We start from the raw sequence: 21,952 nt of genomic DNA, 5'->3' as shown, positions 1-21,952 counted from the left end.
TTAATTATTCACAGATACAGTACCTGAAACAACAAAACAGTTATTTTGTGTGTTGCTTTTATGTATTTTTAATTCAAATACCTTACACTCTGTCTTTTAACCTTATCATTTTTCTTCTAGCACTCTTTAAAAAATGAAACGTGCCAGATGCAGTGTGCTAATCACACTATCCATTTTCCACGTCATATTACACATCTGATTCCACGATATTACATTTGATTTAAAACATTTTCTTTTCGTGTTTGAGCTTTCAGGACCTGATGACTCGGAGATCCATCTCTGGGACGTGCTGTCCAGGAGATTTAATGAATAGCATTTTTGTAGATTGATGTTTGGAAACTGCTTTAAAGTCAAACCTAAAGATTTTTTTTTTTTTAAAAAGAAAACATTTCCATTCTCCCTCCAGCTGATTGTGCTGAAAAAGATCCATGTCCTAGATCCTGCCAACACTGTTTTGTTCTTTGACGACTTTGGACAAGTGTGCCCTTTGTGTTCAGTGTTTGAAAAGCTAGACATGACTTTACACACACTGCTAAAGGAGCAACATTGCCACCCACCTTCTCTTTGGGAGATAAAACCCACGACAGAGCAGGTATGCGGATTTGATCAGCGAGCAATATCTACTGAAATATACATAGATGGGAGAGGCCAACCAATATGTGGACAATAAAAGTCAGCCTTCATTTCTTCCTCTGTCCCTCCAGCTGCTCCAAAGACTGCTGGCATCATTCACACAAATATTAAACCAGCAATAATATCACGTTGGTAAACCAGATAGTCCAGCTCTTAAGAGTCAAACTTGGCTCAGTCATCATAGCTGCTGGTGTTGAGCACAGCTCCATTGTGCAGCCTGTTTTGGTTGTTACTTTTGGTCTTCTGTGGGTAATCTGATCGGGTGCCAACAACATTTATATGTAAAACTTGCAAAAAAAAAAAAAAAGGATTCAAAGTACCTATTCTTGCCTTCCACACTGAGGTATCCGGATGTTGTTCTGGGTCTTCTAGTATCAGAGGCAATAGATATGTGATCTATCTGTGCTTAGCCAGTATTCACTGTTGATATACATCCAGCCTAAATGTATATAAATGCTTGGGAAATATAGCCCAAGTTGCACTCAGTGTTAGCCACTGGCTTATCAGTGGAAGAATAGAAAAACACTGTAAAGCTACAGTTAAAAGGCGCTATGTAAGTGCAGACCTTTTACAAGTATCCATGCTCATAGCAGGCACGAGGCAGGGTGCACTCTAAGTTTAGTCCACCACAATGATCTTCTAAAAATCCTTGGATTTAATTTAGCATCACTGATGGTGTACTGTTGTATTTTCTGTCTGGCATTCTCTCCCAAGATGAACAGTTCAGTTCAGTTCAAATTTCCACTCTGATCTTACATAGAAACACTCAAATCAGTCTGTGTACAAATTCGTCCAGGGCTTAATTATTGCATTTTAATTTTTTAATGGATTTCAAATGCATTATCTGCTTTTTAGAAGCCTGAAAATTACAGGGTTGGGACTGGATTCCCACCTCAGAGAGACAATGCAACCAAGTTCAACAATCTGTTTGACCTGGTGATGATAGGTAGTCTTTGAACTGTGGATGTAACATCTAATTTCATTCATCTGTAAGTCAGGAAGTGGGTGTTTTTAGATGTATATGAAATATGTTTCCAAATGCAGCTGTACCCAGATGTGGAAACATATGAGAAGAAGTTTATCAGATTGGAAATAGCTACTTACCTCTATGACTTTAACCACATGGACAGAGAGAGTTTTCAAATACATTTTTCTGTGTATGCTGACCTTTCATCCACATGCAGACACTTTTATTTCACTGAAATTTGGCATTTTGGAAGATTCCTTACAGTATGCAGAAGCATTGCTGTCTGGATGAAAACTAACAGTATTTCTGACGCACCAAAGAGGACAGCTGTCAGTAAGTTATCATGCTTTTTCTGCATTTTACTTAAATACAAAGGAGAATGATTTATTAGGTAAAATGTTCAGCTAGTTGACTTCATATTGATTTTTGCGCTTATTCTTTCACTCACTCATTTCTCGTCATTCCTCACACTGACACAAACTGAGGCACCCTATGAGTGTGTCAACAAAGGTGGCATCGGCAGCAAAGGAAACATCTGTCACCTCCATCCGCACTGATGAAGAGACACATAATGATAATGGTCCTTCAGCTGCCACGGCTTCGCTTGACAAAGCGTCCAGCAACTGAAAGCTTACCTGCTGTTCACATAACTGACAGAGTTTCAGGCAGTGGCTGGAGAAGTGCACAAAGGAGGTCACTGAAAAGGATCAGAAGATTTCTCAGCAAGATCTTTAAGATATATGTGCTGCTGTGAGTGTACGTGTTGAAAAAGTCAATGTGTGACCTACCAAATAACCGGTGGAGTTGTAGCAGTGGTGAAAGTGGCAAAGAAAGTGGCACTGGAGGTTGTAGCTTTAACAGTACAAGAATCCATCAGTCTTATTTTGAAATTTATTACTTTGATAATTGTAAAAAAAAAAAGCCTTTATGCCGTCACTGGACCATTAGTGTTGCAAAACAAGCGGAGTGTTTAGGGCAGCATAAAGACTGAGGTTTTTTAACCTTTAATCTGCCCGTCCAGTAATATAACAGATAAAATACACATTTGTGTGTGTCACAAAATTATTAGATGGAGATAATTTATGTAAAATATTATGTTTGGCACATGATAGTTATGCAGTGATACATGTGTATTTTTTTTTTAAAAAAATATGAAAAAGAGACAAATTGGAGTCCCAAAACCAGATGTCAGTGACTTTTTTTCTTACCTATTCTTGAGTTTCTTTAAATTGTGGCTTGATGTGTTGCTTTTTAAGCCTACTTCTCTTTGTCTGACAGGTTCTATTTAATTGATTTCTTGATTCAACAGGTCTGGCAGTAATCAGGACTGGGTGTAGCTGGTGAAATTGAACTCAGCTTTCCAAAAAATGTGGTTAATCACAGTTAATTTGTGTTTTAAAAAGGAGCGCATTTACTTTTTCACACAGGCCGGGTAGGTTTGGATAGCTTTTTTCACTTAAATAAAATAATCATTTAAAAAAAAACATTTTGTATTTACTCAGATTATCTTTGACTAATACTTGTTGAAACATTTACATTTGAAAAATATGCACAAAAAAAAAGAAATTAATAAGGGTGTAAGCACTCAGTTAGAAGCAGGCTGTCCACTGATCACAGACCCTGTGGTTTGAGCCCTTGCTCCCCAGTTCACTTGTTTTCCATGCAAGACACTGACGGACTAAAATGAGGTTAGCAGTGTTGCAGTCATCACTCAAAAAAGCAATCTATCACAAATTATACATTCATGCATTATGCTACTCACGTCCACCTCAGAGAAAGTAAAGGCTTGGGTCAAGATACACTCAGCTTTAACATCACCCTGGGTTGTTTGCTAGCATTGTGTTAGCATGCTGTCTTTGCTGATGCTTCCAAAGAGCTTTGTGTTAGCAGTATAATGCAAGTATATCATCGTGCTTTTGTCTTTCCACGCAATAAAAATCAATGAAACATCCATATGGCAACTTTTCAAAAGTTGTATTACACTCTAACACATAATGTGACTAAAGTAACATGTTACTTTGGAACACGGTACACCCAACACTGGAGGCCAGCACCTGGTCACTTGCATCGCTCTGTGAACGTGAGTGAAGTGGAAGAGAGAGCTTGCATTGAATAGAAACCCTATAGTTTGTCAGTGTTGGGGAGTAACGGAATACATGTACATGTACCGCCGTTACGTATTTAGAATACAAAATATGAGTAACTGTATTCCGTTACAGTTACCGTTTAAAAAGGTGGTATTCAGAATACAGTTACTTTGGTGAAATAAATGGATTACATGGCGATACTTTCCTGTTTCATATTGTCGCGGGTCAGGACTGTTTGGGTTTGTTTGACAGCTATGCTCTGTTGTTCCAGGCGGCAGCGTTACGGTTGCCATGGTTACAGGGTGAGCTCTCTCTCTCTGCGTGTTTCCTGGGTGAGAGAGCGCTTTTTTGTTGTTGTTGTTGTGCTAAGCTAAAAGGCAGAATGCTACAGGCATGGCCTGAAAGAATGTAGCCTCATGGGCAGTGTAGTCCGTGCTGCAGGGAGAATGGACTACCATACACGTTATGTGTCTGTGAGCGAGGGAGGGAGAGAAAGGAAAAGTACGAGCTGTCACGGGGCAAAAACGGGAGCTGGAAGCATGTAAATATAATAATAACCACTGCAGCCAAGAAGAGTGCCTGACGAGCCCAGCTGTAAGTAAGCTATTAAGACTCGACTGTACACTGTGTTCGTGTTTTCCTCCGGAAAAAATAAGTTCTGTTGGAGCAGCCTTTCAACGCCTCTCTCTGTCTCTAGTAAAGTTGACCCAGACAACAAAGTAAAGCTAGTTTTCAGCTACGAGCCCGACACGGAACCCACCGTATTAGCCAGAGGTCCCTTTACTACGGTTCGGAGCCGCGGACCTTCAGTAACAGTAATAAATCACAGCAATAGTACATTCACGTAGTTGTAAACAGCATGATAATATATTAATTAATCCAAAGTATTCAGAATACGTTACCCTCATTGAGTAACGTAACGGAATACGTTACAGAATACATTTTGGGGCATGTATTCGGTATTCTGTAATGGAATACATTTTAAAAGTAACCTTCCCAACACTGTAGTTTGTAGTGAATACAGTCCATTTAGAAACATGAGATACAACTTTCAGGTTGAGGGGGGCAAAAAAGAATAAAGTTGGGAAATAGAATGCATGGAAAAGCAGCAGCACCTCAAACTGAAAGAAAGCGTGCCTCTGAAGCTCTGATCAAATGTTCCCAGAACTGTGTACATCTGATAAAGGGGCTCACTGACTCTGCAGCTCTCACACAGCACATATTGCAAAGAAAGACTGCCTTTCTCTGCAGGATGCAGTCATAAAAAAAGGCCATATTTCGTCGGCTGAGGGTATTGACTGTGTAGGCTTGTCTTCACACATGATCAATAGCGATGTATAATGCCTGCTCTCCTCCAGTCTTAATAATGAGCACCGACCACAGCCAAATTCTCATTTTGTTTGGCTTTGAAAGAATAACAAGGTTGTTAGTTTCAAAGGTTACATTGATTAATATCCCTTCTCGCCCATCAATGGATGAGTAATTCTTGGTAATGGAACATGCTCGAACAATCGATCGGGATTCATGGAAGTGATGAAAAAGTATCTGGCTGATATGAGATAAATGAATTAAAGGACAATCACAGGGGGCCCAACGAGCCGCTGCCTTTTCTAGATGTCTTGACTTGACGGAGCAGAAACTGATATAACGTTAAAAAAACAAAATGTACACACACGCACACACGCACATACACACTAGCAGTTGCTATTTTTTGCCCCAAATGTAGAAAATCTACGCAGCTAATTCTTCCATATAGCTCGATGTGCAAAATTCTACTGTACGTGGGCAGCTTGCATCCAGCCCACATCCTGCTTGTGGACAGATTTATAATGAGTCATTTGATTTGTAGCCAGAAGTGATTATACATATGGTAGATAATGCACACTGCACCTTTAGATAAACCCTCTACTACACATTAAATTCAGCTTTATGAAGCGTGTTTTGTTGCATGCTAAAAAAGAAACCGGGCTTTCGCGTTATTTTTAAGAAGCCTAAAACAGAACATTCCTTTTTGGAATCCATGTCACATCCCTCTTGAGGTGAGGAGGAGATGCCATTCTGATCACCAATTCCCCCCCCACACCGCCCCTATCCACCGCTCCAGTCTATCTCTGTGACTGAGGCAGACACCGGTGGAGGGGCCAGATGGTGCGTGTTTCACTTGTTTTGCCGTTGTGCCGCTGTTATTTATTCGCCACATAGGCATCGGCAGCGGCGGGGCCCCCTCGACGAAAGCTTTTGTTTTTGGAGCTTGAAAGGAAGAGAGGAGGCGAAGAGGCAGGGAGTGAGTGGGAGACAAAAACAAATGTCCCTATTAGATTATCACCTCAGCTCCCGAGGAAGAACTCTCTACTCTTGTCGTGTGTATGTGTGTGTGTTGTGCTGGCGTGGGTGTGTGCCCCCCATTGCCAGGGACAAAAAACAGAGGTCTGATAGCTCAATATCACTGGTATTAGCCTGAGAAAGAGGCCATGGATCATTTTAATGCCATCCAGTGTACAGGAAGCCCAGAGTAGCAGATCGATGATACATGTCCCCCAGCCACCCATGACACCTACCAGCCACAGACACACACATCCCTCCACCCTGCCAGGCCTTTTTACTCTGTCACACACACACACACACACACACACACACACACACACACACTCCCCTCCCCTATTCACTCAATAAACTGTGAGAAAAAGCAATATCTCTCTTGAAGGCAGAGAATATGATTAAAGCTCTTTGCGCTTCCGTTATCATCCCATGAGCTGTTAACAGCAAGCAAAACGAAGCAAAGTGAATTACCTCCAGCTGTCGCACGTAGCCTGCAGACCCACAGTCAAGGGCCCATATAATGTTCAAAGCATAGTTGACACTTATAATGATGGATAGGAGTCAAGAAAACCGAAACCAGCGCCAGTGGAAAAATTTTGACCGTATTATCACTGTTTTCACTCAGAAGTTAAAGACGAACAGGAAAAGGAAAAAATTCTATACTGCTACTGAATCTTTACATTGAGTGTTGAGAAGCCGTATGCTGCCCTTACTCACATTCATGAAATCACGTTTCCTCTACCTGTACCATTTTCAAATTAAAAGTCTAAAAGCTTATCGGCAAGCTTTTAATTTAGGACATCTGCAAGAACAGTTTTAAAATACCAAAAGACTGGAAGCAATAAATATACTTTTAATTTAAAAAACACATTTCTTTTCTTTAAAAGAAAAGAAGAAGAAGAAGAAGAAAAAGCCTCGTGCTGATGGAATTAGTGCTGTAAAAATGGAGAATTCTAATCTTGCCTCCTCTTAGCCTTTAATAGTAAGCAGACTTTGTTTATTCGTGCCGGGTGGCTTTTACTTGAATATTAGCTTTCAAGTATGTGGAGAATAAGCATTAATTTCATTTTTTTATTAGACTGAACTCAGCATCTTCTTGTGTATTTTCAATAAGATCAAATAACCTGACATTATGTTTTAAAAAAGAGTTTGAGCCACTCTGTCAAGAAACTGAAAACAAAATCAAGCATCCATCATAAAATATTTACTATACTCATACTGTATGCCTTTAGTTATATTGCTATGGTAACTGTGCTGGGCCTTAACTTTGAACATTAAAACTATATCAAAAATGGGATAATTTATACTTTCTCTCATGCTGATTTTGGAAAAGCATGATTAATTTGTGTAACACATTACTTTAGCACTTCACTGCTTCTATTTCAATACCGAATCAAATGAAAAAAATGGATATTACTGCATATTTTGCTGACAACAAACCACTCAAAGCGCTGTGGTCAAAAGACTGTGGCTTTCTTAAAAACCTGAAATGAGATTTGTATCTAGTCGAGATATTTTTGGCTGCTTTGATTCAAAACTTTTTATAATTACTTTCTGCTACTTTTTTCATAACCATGTGCTATAGTTACTCTTCTTGCTTATTTTTTATTCCTTTCAGTCACTTTATATAACCCCAGTTTAATCTAAATAGACTGATGTTATCAGGAAAAGAATATAATGGATAGAAATAAGCATGATTGGACCTGCTTCACCATTAAATGATGACGTTAATGGGTCACTTTACTTAAATTACTAAGATGATAAAGAGTCATTTCAATCACAACGTAGATGTAGCAGAAGTCATTTCCTTTGTATGAACATCTGTAGTTGAGAGATTCATACAAATTTGATCTGCCTGAGATTCTTGGCAGGGAAAAGCCTTTGCTAAGCAAAAAGAACATTAGAGCAGTACATTGCAGTTTTTCAGCAAACATACAGGCAAAGAACTGGCCATCTGGAACAATGTGCTCTGGACAGATGAATAAAGGTTAGAGTTGTTTGGCCACAGTGACATGTTTGGCACAGACCAACAACAGTTTTTCAGAAGAGCCTCAAACCAACTGGCAAGCATGGTGGGGTGGCGGGGGGGTGGATCATTGTCATGGATTCCACTATAAATTCTGTATCACTGTATTTCTTCTTTGTGTTTCTTCAGCCATCACATATAATACAATAAGCACAGGTAGCATTAGCAGTAAACAAAGCCTACAATCTGGGTATTGAGTAGTGACTGAGGAGCTGTTGATCTGGATGTTACCGTTTTAAAGTCACTCATCCAAGTGACTTTTTAGTCTGAGCTGACAGAAAGTCAGTGTAACTTCCAGTTTGATTATTAACATGTTGATATTAGCACCTTTAGTATTCCTAGTTGCATGTACTGTTAATATAAGAGTTTAGTTTCAGTCTCAGAGTTAGAGTTCAGTATATAAGTTTTCCTTTTGTGTCTCCCTCTGTCGTTTCCTCGTATTAAGGTTTCAGTTGTGTCTGAGTTTCTCTGTTTACTTGTTTCATATTTTAGTTTGCCTGTTAGTTGTCTCCCGTGCTTTGCGTTTCGTGTTACTCCCCCTGTGTCGTTATCCTAATTAGTTTCACCTGTGCCTCCCCATTCTGAAGATTCTGTACCAGTTGTAGTAAAAGGCTCACTTTTAATTATTCTGTCTGTTACAGAATCATGCATTTAGTTCCTAATCTGAGAACCCTTGTCAAACAATGAGCTAGGATAAGAAGTATAAGCTAGCCATAAACTATATGAAATGCTCGATACTTTAATTGAAGTTACCATGTAATACAGCCGACATCCTTCCTCCCAGAGGATAGGTGTTGTTTGTCTCTTTTTTAATGTGGGAATGACCTTTGTTTATTTAATATCTTCAGGGAAAACACCTCTTTGTAAATATTTAATAAAAACCTCAGGTAATAATAGATATCTTTTATATTTAGAAATAAATATAAATAGTTCCCATATATATGGATGGAAAATTCACCAATTTCTTTTAATAAATCTGTTTGAACATCTGGTTTCACAATTTGACGTCCAAAATGTTGCCAACATCAGAAAAAAGAAATTAAACCTTTACCAGGGACGATTCTAGGATCAGAGCTTTGGGGGTGCTGAGCACCCAGAGAGCTGCCCAGCCAGGCAAGATAAACTTTACTCGTCACGATTAGACTTCTTCCCTGGCTCTGTCAGTCCCTGCATCCTTAAATGTCTCCAGTTGTCCCGAGTTCCCTCTGACTGTCTCCTTGGTGCATTTAAACCCCTGTTCCTCCCTGTCCTCATCGTCTGTTGTCTTCGTCTCCGTTATCAGTCATCATAATTTTACCATCTCTGTGCAAGTCTGCAAATTTCTTTATTAAATCATAAGATTCTTAAATTCATCAAGTCTCTCTGTGCCTGGGTCCTCGTCACAAAACATGACATCATTGTTTTGTACATTTTAACGCAATCCCCACATTTGTGAAAGAAAAGAAAAGCACTTTTTTTTAAAGTCTGTAACAAAACCATCAAATCTGATAAAGGTTATTTAAAATGCTGCAAAAGAAGAATGGATTGGAATAAAAAAAATACATATGGTAACCTTAATTACTGGGGGAGAATGATGACTGATGATCATAGTGAGTAAGAAGTAAACTCAGTGCATTTATTGGACAGAGATTCACTTTTAATATGTATGTATAATACAATAGATACATAAAAATACACTCCAAAAATAGAGTGCTTGAAATGTACAAATGTACAAAATATTGATAAAAAAATTATAAAAATGGAGGCAACTTTGCCTATGGTACAATGTATACAATGTATGAAAAGATCTTTACTGCAGATACTACTATGGCTCTGCAGATTTGATTGGCAAATTACTTTTGGTGGTCAACTCTCAAGCAGTTTAACAGTTTCTGTTTTGCCTGTCACTATTCCCTGTCTGTTTCCTTACCTGGTTCTTCCTGACCTTCCACTTTCTCCTCATGTTCCCCTCTTTCCTATCTCCCTCTTTGGACTGACAGTCATACACAAATAGATTGTATTCAATTGGATGAAAAAAAATTACATTAATATGAAAAAAAATATTATTAAGATAACTAATAAAAGAAGTCCTCTCTCAGTGCACTTTTAAACAAAAGGCAAATAACCAAACCACATGTACATCTAATAAAATATATAAATATTGAAGCACTGATCCAACATCATTCTTGATCGATGGATCATTTGTTCTTAAACTTTTACCTGAATGTGGCTCCTGGGTTTCATATCGGCACATGCACATATGACAAAATAACCAGCTTCTCTCATTCCATTTCAAACAGGACAGTGGTAACAACAGTGGGCTACAGACAATTTTAAGTTTTAGATTTTAAATAGGCTGTATAAATGTCAATGGGAGCAACAGGACGGTCAAATGTCGCTGATTTTACTACACGAGGACAAATTGCAGGGTAACAAACATCGTTGGAAAACACATTTTCAACACTGCAGGTTTTCTTTGTTTGTATTGTTTTTCAGCTAAAAAGAAACATGGCCAGACTCCTACCTAACCATATAAAGAGTAACTGCAGGTTAAATGTAGCTAATATGTCCTGTTTTCAGCCAGGCACTTACAGCTCCGCTCCGCTGCGTCTTAGAGTAGGGGAAAGGCGAGCTGGAACAAACCATTTTGGGAGGGGGGGTATCTATACTTTTGTTGTTGAAATGTTACGTCTCAACCAAGTACTGTATGCTTTTTATATTTTTAGTAGTGTGTCAAATATTGTCAAAAAGGTAAGAAATCTTTGGGGGTGCTTTGATTCATTTTGGGGGTGCTGAAGCACCCCCAAAAATGGGCTAAAATCGCCCCTGACCTTTACTATCAAACATAACTTGGAATTTTAGATGCTTTTAACCATCTTGTAATGGATTTAAAATAAAAAATAACCTTATTTACTTGTATTTTAAGGTTTTAACACCCTAATGCAAATGGTCATGCTTACTCAAAATAAAGACAAATAAAAGCCACTTTATATTTGGTTCCTTTCTTACACTTGTCTCCTTTTAGCATTATTTCAAAGCAGATGGACAGGACCGGTATTATTAGCTTGCTCAGAGTGCTCATTATCACCTCTGGTTACGTGCAAAGTGTAAATGGTTATTCCTGTTTTACGATCTTGTGGTGTGTTGAGCCACTGAACGCTTTGCTGACTTTAAAAAGGCAGCAATGTCAGACCAAACATTTAGTCATTCAGAACATATCATTTACTTTGTTAATCTCACCCAGACTGTTTTTATGGGGCGGGCTGGAAAGATAAACACTGTGATTAGAAAATGTTCACTGCGACCTCTTGAAAAGTCAGAGATTCAGCAATCCCTCAAAGTTACCATTACAGTTCACCATTACACAAAATTTCATCTGCTCTGGCCGCCGTGCTAATCGGATGCAATGAGACGAGAGGGAGACTGATAAGGAAGAAAATGAGATATAAGGACGAAGTAAAAAAGATGAAGTCAATTGTGAGTAGGAGACTGATTGGAGGTGGCTATCTGATCCTTGTCGGTCTTCCTCTTTGATTGCACCTTATCAGCGTGCCTCAGATCTGCGTTTTTGAAGTCAATGGATAATATAATGGCTTACTTTGTGATCAGCACTGAATGTAGGAAGCGGCACATGTAGAGAGGTCTTGTCAAAGCTCGGGAAAGATTTGCATTAAAAGTAGTGAGGAGGCTAAAACTGATTCAGTGGCTGCAACAGCTCCCATGTGAATGGAAAGGCAGTGTGTTGATAAATTAAGCCAAATAAATTAGGACGGGGACTCATTTTGTGCCAGACTGACAATTAAAGATGCCTTGGGATTCACCCAGTGATAACATCCATCTTCTCTTTTACTCCATTAAACAGGCAGCAATCAAGGAGATTGACACAATGAGTGCTTATGAAAAAAGATCACATCACATGTCTACTTGAACTAATGTTCAATTATCTAGTTTCCTCTGTCTACTATGGAAAAATACTTTGGAAGTTTGGAACATAGGTTGACAGATGACTTATACGGGAAGAACCAGCTTCTGCCTCCCAGCACACTTAAAATCTCATTAACCCATCAAAAATTGTTTTCTTGCGCTTTTATTTATTTATTTATTCATTTTGTTTTGTCCATAATAAAATCTGAAGAATGAACAGATCAAGATATTGTTGAATCTGAAGTTTGAGGGGAGGGAGCAGGAACTCTGGACACACACATGGTCTTTGATTCAGGGACATCTTTCATAAAAGCCATTTGTATACTCTTCTTACATGCACATTGCAAACGATGCCAGCATACTGCTTCACTAGTGATTGCTGCTTCCAATTTGCTGATGAATTTGATGAAATTAAAGTGAAATAAGGCCTAATATTTAAGATGACATCTTGCACAGTGCAGACGTCTTGAAACAGGATCCAGGTCAGGTCACGTAAGGTCAGGAGTGCGATGCCTAATGCCAGGGCCTTAGATATCAAACATCCGCTCCAAACTGATGTTTTACACAGTTCTTACATCACACTGCTTCCACTTTCACCTTCATAAACGGCAGCCAAAGTTTAAAGGAGAAATCAAGCTAGGTGATGCCAGGTTAAGAATGCCCGTCAACTCATTTCCAAATTTATATTTTTATTTGATATTTATTTATTGGGCCCTGGTGTAGCCCATCAGTGCACAGTCCAGTGTCTGAAACAAGCTGTTTTATATCTCTGACAGCCTCTTACTAACAAAAGATGTGAACAGCAGGTAGGTAGAGCTTCTGCAGTCACAGCTAGAGCTGTATGCCTCAGATTATCACAGAGATTTTGGATTTCTGCTCTCAAAGACATCATATAGAGCCCAAAGAAGAAGAAGAAAAATTTCAGTAATGGAGCATTTAGAGCAGTCTCGAGCCCGAGCTTTAGACTCAGAGGTATTACTTGTGCAAACACTAACCAGTTGGCATATCGTGTGAACAGATCCACAGAAGACACCATCGCCATAGCCCTCCACTCTGTGCTGAGCTACCTAGACCAGCGGCAAAGCTACGTCCAAATGCTCTTTGTGGACTACAGCTCAGCCTTCCATATAATCATCAAACTGGTCACTCTTGGCCTCCCCCTTTTCACATGTGCCTGGATAAAAGACTTTTTTACAAACTGGCCCCAGACTGTGAGACTCAGACCTCATGTCTCCTCAACTCACACGCTGAGCACTGGCTCCCCACAGGGCTGTGTGCTGAGCCCCCTGCTGTATTGTCTCTATACCCACTACTGCAGTTCAAACCCACATCATCAACCTCATCATGAAGTTTGTTGATGAAACCACGGTAGTCGGATTCATCTCAAAGGGAGACAAGGCAGCCTACAGAGAGGAAGTCCTGAAGTTGGCAGCATGGTGTTCAGAGAACAACCTGCCACTGGACACCAAGAAAACCAAAGAGGTCATTGTCGACCTCAGGAGGCACAGCACTGACTTAGCCCCCCAATACATCAATGGGGAGTATGTTGAAAGGGTTCACACCTTCCGGTTCCTTGGCGTCCTCATCTCCGCTGACATCTCCTGGACAGACAACATCACAGCGGTCATCAAGAAGGCCCAACAGCGGCTGCACTTCCTGAGGGTTCTCAGGAAGTACAAGCTGGACTCCAACCTGCTGCTGACCGTCTACCGCTCATCCATAGAGAACCTGCTGACATACTGCATCACAGTATGATACAGCAGCTAGGCGAATAGAGTGAGGCTTCAGATAGCAGTCAAGGCAGCACAGAAGATCATCGGCTGCCCTCTCCCCTCCCTGATGGACATCTATTTCTCCCGCTGCCTCAGCAGAGAAACAAACATTACCAAGCCAGTTCCCACGCTGGTTTTAACCTGTTCAACCTGCTTCAAACTGCTTCCCTCAGGGAACCGCTACAGGTGCATCAGCACAAAGACCGACGGACTCATGAACTGTTTCTTCCCAAAAGTCATAACCAGCCTGAACTCACACATGCACTCGTAACACAGTTCCACCCTTCATTCCAAGGACTTCATAACTATAAACCACCACTGTGCAATACTTAATTTTACATGCAATAACCCAAACTGTAAATGCAAGCACTATTTATTTACTTATTTCCTTTTTTCCCCTGACTTGTATATTTGTACATTTTATATTTTTTCTTTTTTTCTTTTTTTCTAAATACTGTTCATATGTATATAGTGTGGCAGAAACTGTGCACCTCACCCCCCTTTCTTCTTCCACATGTTTGCACTGAGTTGGAGATGCTCTGTATCTCATTGTACATCTCTATAGTGACAATAAAGGCATTCTATTCGATTCTACCCTCAATATCAGAAACCTTAAAACTGTTTAATATGAGCAACAGTGATAGTAATATATGCAATTGATAACAGAAAGTACAGTAGCATAACAGCTCCTGTTTAATCTAGCTTATTTTAAGGGATACTCTACCAATTTTACGCACAGAGTATGTTTCCCACTTCTTATGAAAGCAAAAAGTTGTATAAAGTCTTTGGTGGATCCAGAGGGAGTTCCGTGAAGTCTGCTATATCCTCAAGCAATGTCACTTAGCATTTGAGGGTTTGAAGACAAGTTTTAAAATGGAAAAGATCTAAGGGTGTGGAATTAGACAGAAGAGGGCTTTCCAGATCATCGTAGCCTGCTCCTGATCTCTGCTAAAGGCAAAGAGGCCTGAGGCTATGTTAGCCGCTACTAGCATTACACGCCTAAAAGTCTGATCAAACTGACTGAGTTAATGTACGTAATAGAGGAAGAAGTAACATCAGCAGTGTTACAGTGTTACATCAGTGTTACAGCTCCACAAGGTTAAATCAGCGTACTAATCTTTTAAGCATTGAGACCAACCAGTGCTTCTTTTTGTGTGTGAGGATAACGTTAGCCTTTGCGGAGGACAGAAAAAAGCTGAAACTGATCAATGCAACTTTAGGTTAAATTAGGTCAAACTGATAGGATTATAACAGTGGGACTCAAACAAAATTAACTGAAAAATCAAAGCTGTTGCCGTTTTGTAATGCAACAGATTTCACACCTACTCTCCCTCCATGGAGTAAAACTGACTACGCAGAAGCTGCCAGACATGTTGACAATGATCTCTGTTTAAAATGATGATTTAGTGATGGTACATTTTTAAAGTGCTGCCTTTAGCAAGCTAGAAATGCAAGAAAAGGAAGAAAGCAATACTCTAGATGTTGCACCTTTTTCCCTTGTGGAAAAGTGTGTTCTTATCCAAGAAGTCTAAAGGTAGTATTTACCAGATTTTGTCAGCCTGCATCATCAGCTCAGTCCACTAGGAAGGCATGTGGCGTGGCCCTCGAGGCTGTCCAGACATAGGTGTTTATTCAGCATGAAATGAGGTGAAGCCTAAAAATACATGGGGGTCATGAGGGCAGCTGGGCAGGGTTAAATGGTTGGCCCTCCATTCAAAGAGCCACAGAATGAAGAGCGCCGCCTCATTAGCAGCCTGATACGGAAGCAGGTCCATCTGGAATAGCAGGAAGAGCAACGGGAGAGACTGGGACTCAGCACAGAGGGAGAGGGGTCAGAAATAGCTGAAAAATGAACAGACTGACCGCAGTGCACATACACACACAGACATACACAAGAACAGTGAGAAAAAAGACAAAGAAAGTGATAAGAAGCTCAGACACACTCATTTTCAGTAACTCGAGCACATTTGCACATAGAACATAGGCAATAATAGATTTACTGATTTACTAATTTTTCCTTTCCAGAATATTAAAAATGTGATTGTTTGTTTGTTTTTAAAATATTTTAAAAAGTCCGCACAGTATCATGCAGTTTTCACAAATACTGAATGTGCCTTCCATTGATTTCTCTCTCTGAGTTGTCATGCTTGAACAGGGTCACAGCAGCAATTAATTGTTGCACTTCAGTAAATTGGAGGTCTCATGAGAGACAGCTTTTTAAAAGTGCTATATAAACCTGACGAAGCAGGTGCTTAGATACTAATTGTACTTCTTAATTATAGGTACAAAAATCCTTGATCTTAGAACATCTTGGAAATGTGTGCTTGCTGCACTGATGAGAACTAATTTTAACTTTCTAAGAATGATAAGGTGAAGATGAGGTGGATATAGTGCTGGCTATCATTACCAACAGCTGTGGTCATTTTGTAACAAGTAGTTTTACAGACTTTTTGTGGAATGACCTGGGATTATCCACAACTACTCAGGAACAGTCCCAAATCACCTATCTCTCTAATCTTCATTCTTCCATTCCCGCAGCATCATCAGTAGTACAGGTACACCAGAGAGTTTACTGTAACTATTACGAGTACAGCAGCAACATTAATTCAACACACACACACACGTACACACACTCACCTTCCCCACTACCTTAATCTTGTAAGCTCCACATCCGCCACCCACCAAATGTGGGTGATTTTTTTTTTCCCCTTCCAAACCCTTCAATCACGTTGGCAGATAGCCTTTAATGGGTCTGACAGGACTGGAGCAAAAGCTGCAAGGAAAAGAATTCCAGTATATGCAGTGCAAATTGTGATTTCACACCACAGATTGAGTATAGAAAGAGTATTTGTTTTTCCCACTCCATTTCCATCTTCAGTCTGATACTCTAGCTCATTTGCATGAGGGAAGAGTTTCCTAACCAATCACTATAGACCAATATATAGTGAGTCTCAGGTCATCTTAAGTTAACACTGTGAAAATGCTGATATACTGGGTGTGAAAGTCAAATGAAAACAGTCCAATATACAGCCACAGCTCAGGGTTGTTGAAAAGAAGTGAGCTCTGACCATTAAAAATATCACTGTGGCCATAACTGCAAAAGGTGGGTGGATCAATCCAAATATTGATAGCATCAACTCTGGTATTGGTATCAGTAAAATACTAGTCTGATAGGATCAATACTTTGTTTCTATCCTCTAAGTTCAGTATGAAGTCCACTGAATTATGTTAAATTAAAAACTATACCTCAAGCATACTCTGTGAAAAATGTCTGAACCTTTTTGTGTTGACTGTCACATCTGTTTTATTTATAGCCTATAGAACATTTAAATAACAGAAGCTGACCCAAAGTGCTTTAGAGACAGACACATTTACATTCCAGCTCTCAAACAAAAGCCCAGGTGAATAGCTGGAAACAAATGAATAGCTTAAAGGTGCGTAATTATGTGGAAAGTAAAAATCACAGTGATTTCGTTGCTATTAAAATGTGTTTAGAATTTCCAAATTGATAATATTTCATCACTGAAATCAGGACACACTGGTCTCCCCTACATACGCAGCATTCATAAGTTAAAAGTATTGGTATTGGTATTTGCAACACTGACCCTGTATTTATTTGGTATCAATACTGAAATTTACAGTATTGCATACCACTGGTAACTGCATATATTTATAGACTTCATGTAAAACATGCACATAACCATCATATCAGTGTCATCTTACAGTTATGGACCACATATTTTGGAAGTAGTGGATTCATCAGTGCTGTCAGGGAGAAAATGATATGATTAAATCATATGATTAAAACACACAAGGTAATGTGTGTTTTAATCATATGATTCATATAATAATACTGTAGCTGCATGTTTACCGTTAGCCGCTTATTGTTAGCTTGTCACTTCCACAGCTACTCCGGCACGTTATTGTCTTCAGTTGTGTTTGGCTTCTTCTTTTTCTGCTTTTCTTTTGTTTTGCTTTTCTACTTCCATTGTTTTGTGTGCTTATGCAGAATTTTTCAATTAGCTGGTTTTCTTCAGTTGCAGTGCATTTAAACTCTCAGCCATCATAGAATATAATGTATTAGCATCTTTAAATAAGGCCATAATTAACTTAAACTTCCCATCATCAGTTTACAGGCTCATTCTATTCCATCTGTACATTTACTACAACATAGAGATGCTTATAGTTTATTTTTCTGGAATTACAATGAGAATTATTAATTCATTGTAGCAAAATGTTGCTCTCCGTTAGTTAGTGACAAATGCAACCTTGCAGAGATTATACGTCAGTGATCTTTACAACACAGACAAAAGCAAAGAGCAAAGAGACACAGCCTGACATGTGGATGTACTCATATATGCATTCATAAATGCTGATGTAAACAACCATTAGGAAGGACTTTCATTCACTGTAAGGGAAGCTGCGTGCGTGTGTGCACACAAATATAAAAATGTGCAAATGCATAGAAAGACAAACAGATGAGATTCTCTCCCACGCCTGTTTGCCACAAAGCAGAAAGCACAGGAAGGAGTGGAGTGCAGTGACATCTTGCAGCAGATGGCTAATCTCCTCCTCTTCATCCTCCTCTTCTCCTCCCATTCCTCTGCCACCTGTGGAGGAGGACACACACTCTCCGAATCCGTCCGCCCTCCCAGAAATCAAGGATGTAGGTCATTTATCATGAAGCGAGCGGGTCACCTCGAATTAAAGTTTCTTGTGAGGGAGCGCATGATTTTTCTCATGCTCTCTGTGCATCACTCTTGATTTTATAAGCCTGAAGGAGGCTGAAAGTCACTGTGACACCAGTGGAGGGTATGCCTTTGCGAGGAAATTATCTCCAAGAATCCAGCGTAAACATCTCTGCTGATCACCCACGTCTCCAATTTCATTTGTTTTTCTAAAGCAAATTAAAATTGTTCATTTTCTTCAGAAACTCAGGAGAAATTCAAATCCAGTTTGAACCAGTCTTCTTGCCAGACAGTATTAGCTTAAAATAGAAATGTTTATCATGATGGCAGCCTTTAAAAGTCTTTCTAATGTCTGTTTAATGCAGATGTCTCAGTGCTCTTCTCTTCTCACTCTTTTTTTTTTTTTTTAATGTTTCAGAGTCGGCCACTGCCATGCATCGGCTGATTTGACGTTGTGACAGGCCTTGAGAGGCAAGGATACACAGTGTCCTTATTCTGTCACCTTCCCCCATTGGCTTTGACTGGCCCTAACACTTGCATTCAAGCCCCTACAGCACAGCCAATAAATCACTGTCTTCTGATACAATACAAGAGAAAGTTTGCTCAAGGAGCTCAGCTCAGACGTTATCAGTGTTTGGTCCTGATCTATTTTGGTCCTCTCCTTTTCAGTTGCTGTATGCCTGACATGAAAGGATAGCTGCGCCAGTGGCTCAAACTGTGATGAAAACTGATGTTCTTTGCTGCATTAACGCTGTGGACGATAATCAAAGAGCTCTTTCTTTTTGTTTCTGGCCTTTCATCCACAGATGCTTGCTCTCACCTCTGAGGAATGTGTCCACATGATTATTCACATGACGTGCACACACTTACACATCGTGACCTTTTGTCATGTAACCGAGATGAGAGTGGCACTTCATATTCTATCTCAAGACCATCTCCAGGGAAGCTTTATGGCTGATGGATGTTCCCCCAGGTACATGTGTCCTCCTCAAAGAGTCACCCATTAATCTTTGAGCACTCCCCATCTATGCAATATCATCAGCTCTCACAGCCAACCTCATCATATATGCAGTGACAAATTGGTAGAGCTGTAGAATGACCCAATGTCAATTTACATTGTAATGTATCCATGGATGACTTATGAGACATGAATAAGAAGGAGGCCCACTAGGAGGAAGACACCCAGACTCAAAGTTGCAGACGTTTTTATTTATAATGGGTTTTGGCCTACAGTCATACTGTACATGACATTAGGGCTTTAAAAACAAGTTTGTGTTTCTAACTTTTTGATCATTTGTAGCTCCAATGCATTTCTTTTGTTTGCACTTTCCCTGCCCATCTAATATTTTGTGTCTTTGCTGACAGTTTTTGCACTGTTGAAATTAATTCTTTGTCTCTTTCGAAGAGTCCATTCAGTAATCCATCCATGAATGTATCACAGGGCACATGCTAGTTAAAGTCAGGAGTTGGGCTGCAATGCAGCAAATGAATGAGACCCGGCTGGCATATACCATCAAAATGTCAATACAAAGCTCCTGTGCCGTGATGGATCTGTTCAACTTAAAAGAATGGGTGTCAGATGGAGATGATTGAAGGTGTTTGGAGCTGGAATGTCACCGAGAGAAAACTGGGGAATGGAAATGATTGCATAGGTAGAAATGAAAACCTATTGGATGGCAAAATACATTTTTGTCAGCAAATCAAGCACTTTTATGCAAATTCGGGCAAGCAATTTTTCATTTATTCACACATCTGTCATCTCAGTCAGACCTCAGACATCAAGCATGCAAAAAAAAAGGCAGTGTTTGCCAGACAGCGAGGAGCCAAAGGCGACAATTTGCATAGAAAATGGCCACATGCGATTGGCTGAAAGTGATGAATAAACAAATTAGCTAGATCTGAGGTTTTAGGGTTGGACCTTTGCAAAATCAGTCTCTTTGGACAATAGCTAGTTAATACAAGCTGTCAGAACACTCCTGTGTTACTTTGTGAATTTTTCCGGTTTGTTAATTTGTGCAGTGGTGTGTAATAGTTTCCTTCAGCTAATCTTTTAACCATGCTAAATATGGCTAATATATCCTTGTACATATTTAATCAATTCATGGACTGGTCAGAAATTTGCCTTATATCAGAGTTTATAGTAAAATCTGTCAGTCACCTGGCTGTGCTCATTCTGTGGCGGTTCAGCTATAAATGCCAGGATTTTTTCAGATAATGAAATGATCATTTACACTGTCAAACAAGCTGGGCAGACTGTTACTAATTTATCATATAAACAACATCCACATTGTAAAAATCCATACTACAAAACCCCAACCTGTGAAGTGCCCATGACAGGTTGGAAACATTTATGCTACACAACTGGCATCTATGGGGTATTTATTCCGTTTTCTCCGGGTACTCTCACTTCCTCCCACAGTCCAAGGGAATGCATGGGATTAGGTTGGCTGTAGGCGTGAAGGTGAGCATGGACGGTCATGTTATGTCTGTCTGTGTTAGACCTACAAAAGATTGTTAACCTGGCCAGGGTGTACCCTGCCTCTCACCCTATGACTGGATGGTGTATTCATACTATGCACTTAAATTATGTATAACCTGACTGGACTGATACTTGAGCCATAAGTCTATTCTTAGGCACTCATAGTTTCAATTCAGTTCAGTTCAGTTGTATTCATATATAATAATAATATTATATATTTATAAATCACAACAACAGCCACCTCAAGGTGCTTTATATTGCAAGGTAAGGACGCTACAATGATACAGAGAAAACCTTAACAATCAATTGACCCCCTCTGAGCAACCACTTGGTAACAGTGGGAAGGAAAAACCTCCTTTGAACAGGAAGAAACTTGCAGAATCAACTAAACAAAAACTGTTTAGTTGAGCTAGTTTTCAAAGTAGTCTCCTCATACATATGGACATCTTCCAAAGCAGCCTCTACTTTTTACTCAGTGGAAGGTGTGAAACTGGAAGTTGTTGACATGATTATTCATTTTGGAGGAAGAGAAGATGCAGAGGACCAAATCATGCTTTCTGGTTGGGTGGTAAACTGTTTATGTTTGATAGGTCAAAGTAATGTAAGAGGGTACACACGATGCTCCACACGATGCTCCCCCTCAACAATACGGGCCATATGTGAACTGCTTTGCTCCAAGTAGAAAATAGGTAGCCTGATTTCTGGGGACAAATTTACTGTGCAAAATCAATGTTCATGTCAAAAAAACCAACTAGCTCATGCTGCTCTTATCACATGACTGCTGACTCTTTCATTTACTGTACAACTGCTGTTTGATTAGGACCATTGCAAAGTTGCAGGTGAACTCATACAAGTGATTAGACTTCCAGGGAGCACTTCAAATATAACAGAAGCACTGGAAGTCGTCCATGTGTGTGCAAAGAAATGAAAAACAGATTTTTAAATTTAAATCAGGTATGGGTTTAGATTTTTTTAATAAACTTTTGATCAAACCTTGTATTGCTCCACAGGAAATTAACTCTTATAGGAGCAAGCAGCATTACCCCGCTGTACTCAAATCTTTGCTTTTCAGCTTTGC

This window comes from Pelmatolapia mariae, linkage group LG13 (genome assembly GCF_036321145.2).
Source record: "Pelmatolapia mariae isolate MD_Pm_ZW linkage group LG13, Pm_UMD_F_2, whole genome shotgun sequence".
NCBI classification, from domain to species: Eukaryota; Metazoa; Chordata; class Actinopteri; order Cichliformes; family Cichlidae; genus Pelmatolapia; species Pelmatolapia mariae.
Note: the sequence above shows the minus strand (reverse complement) of the source record.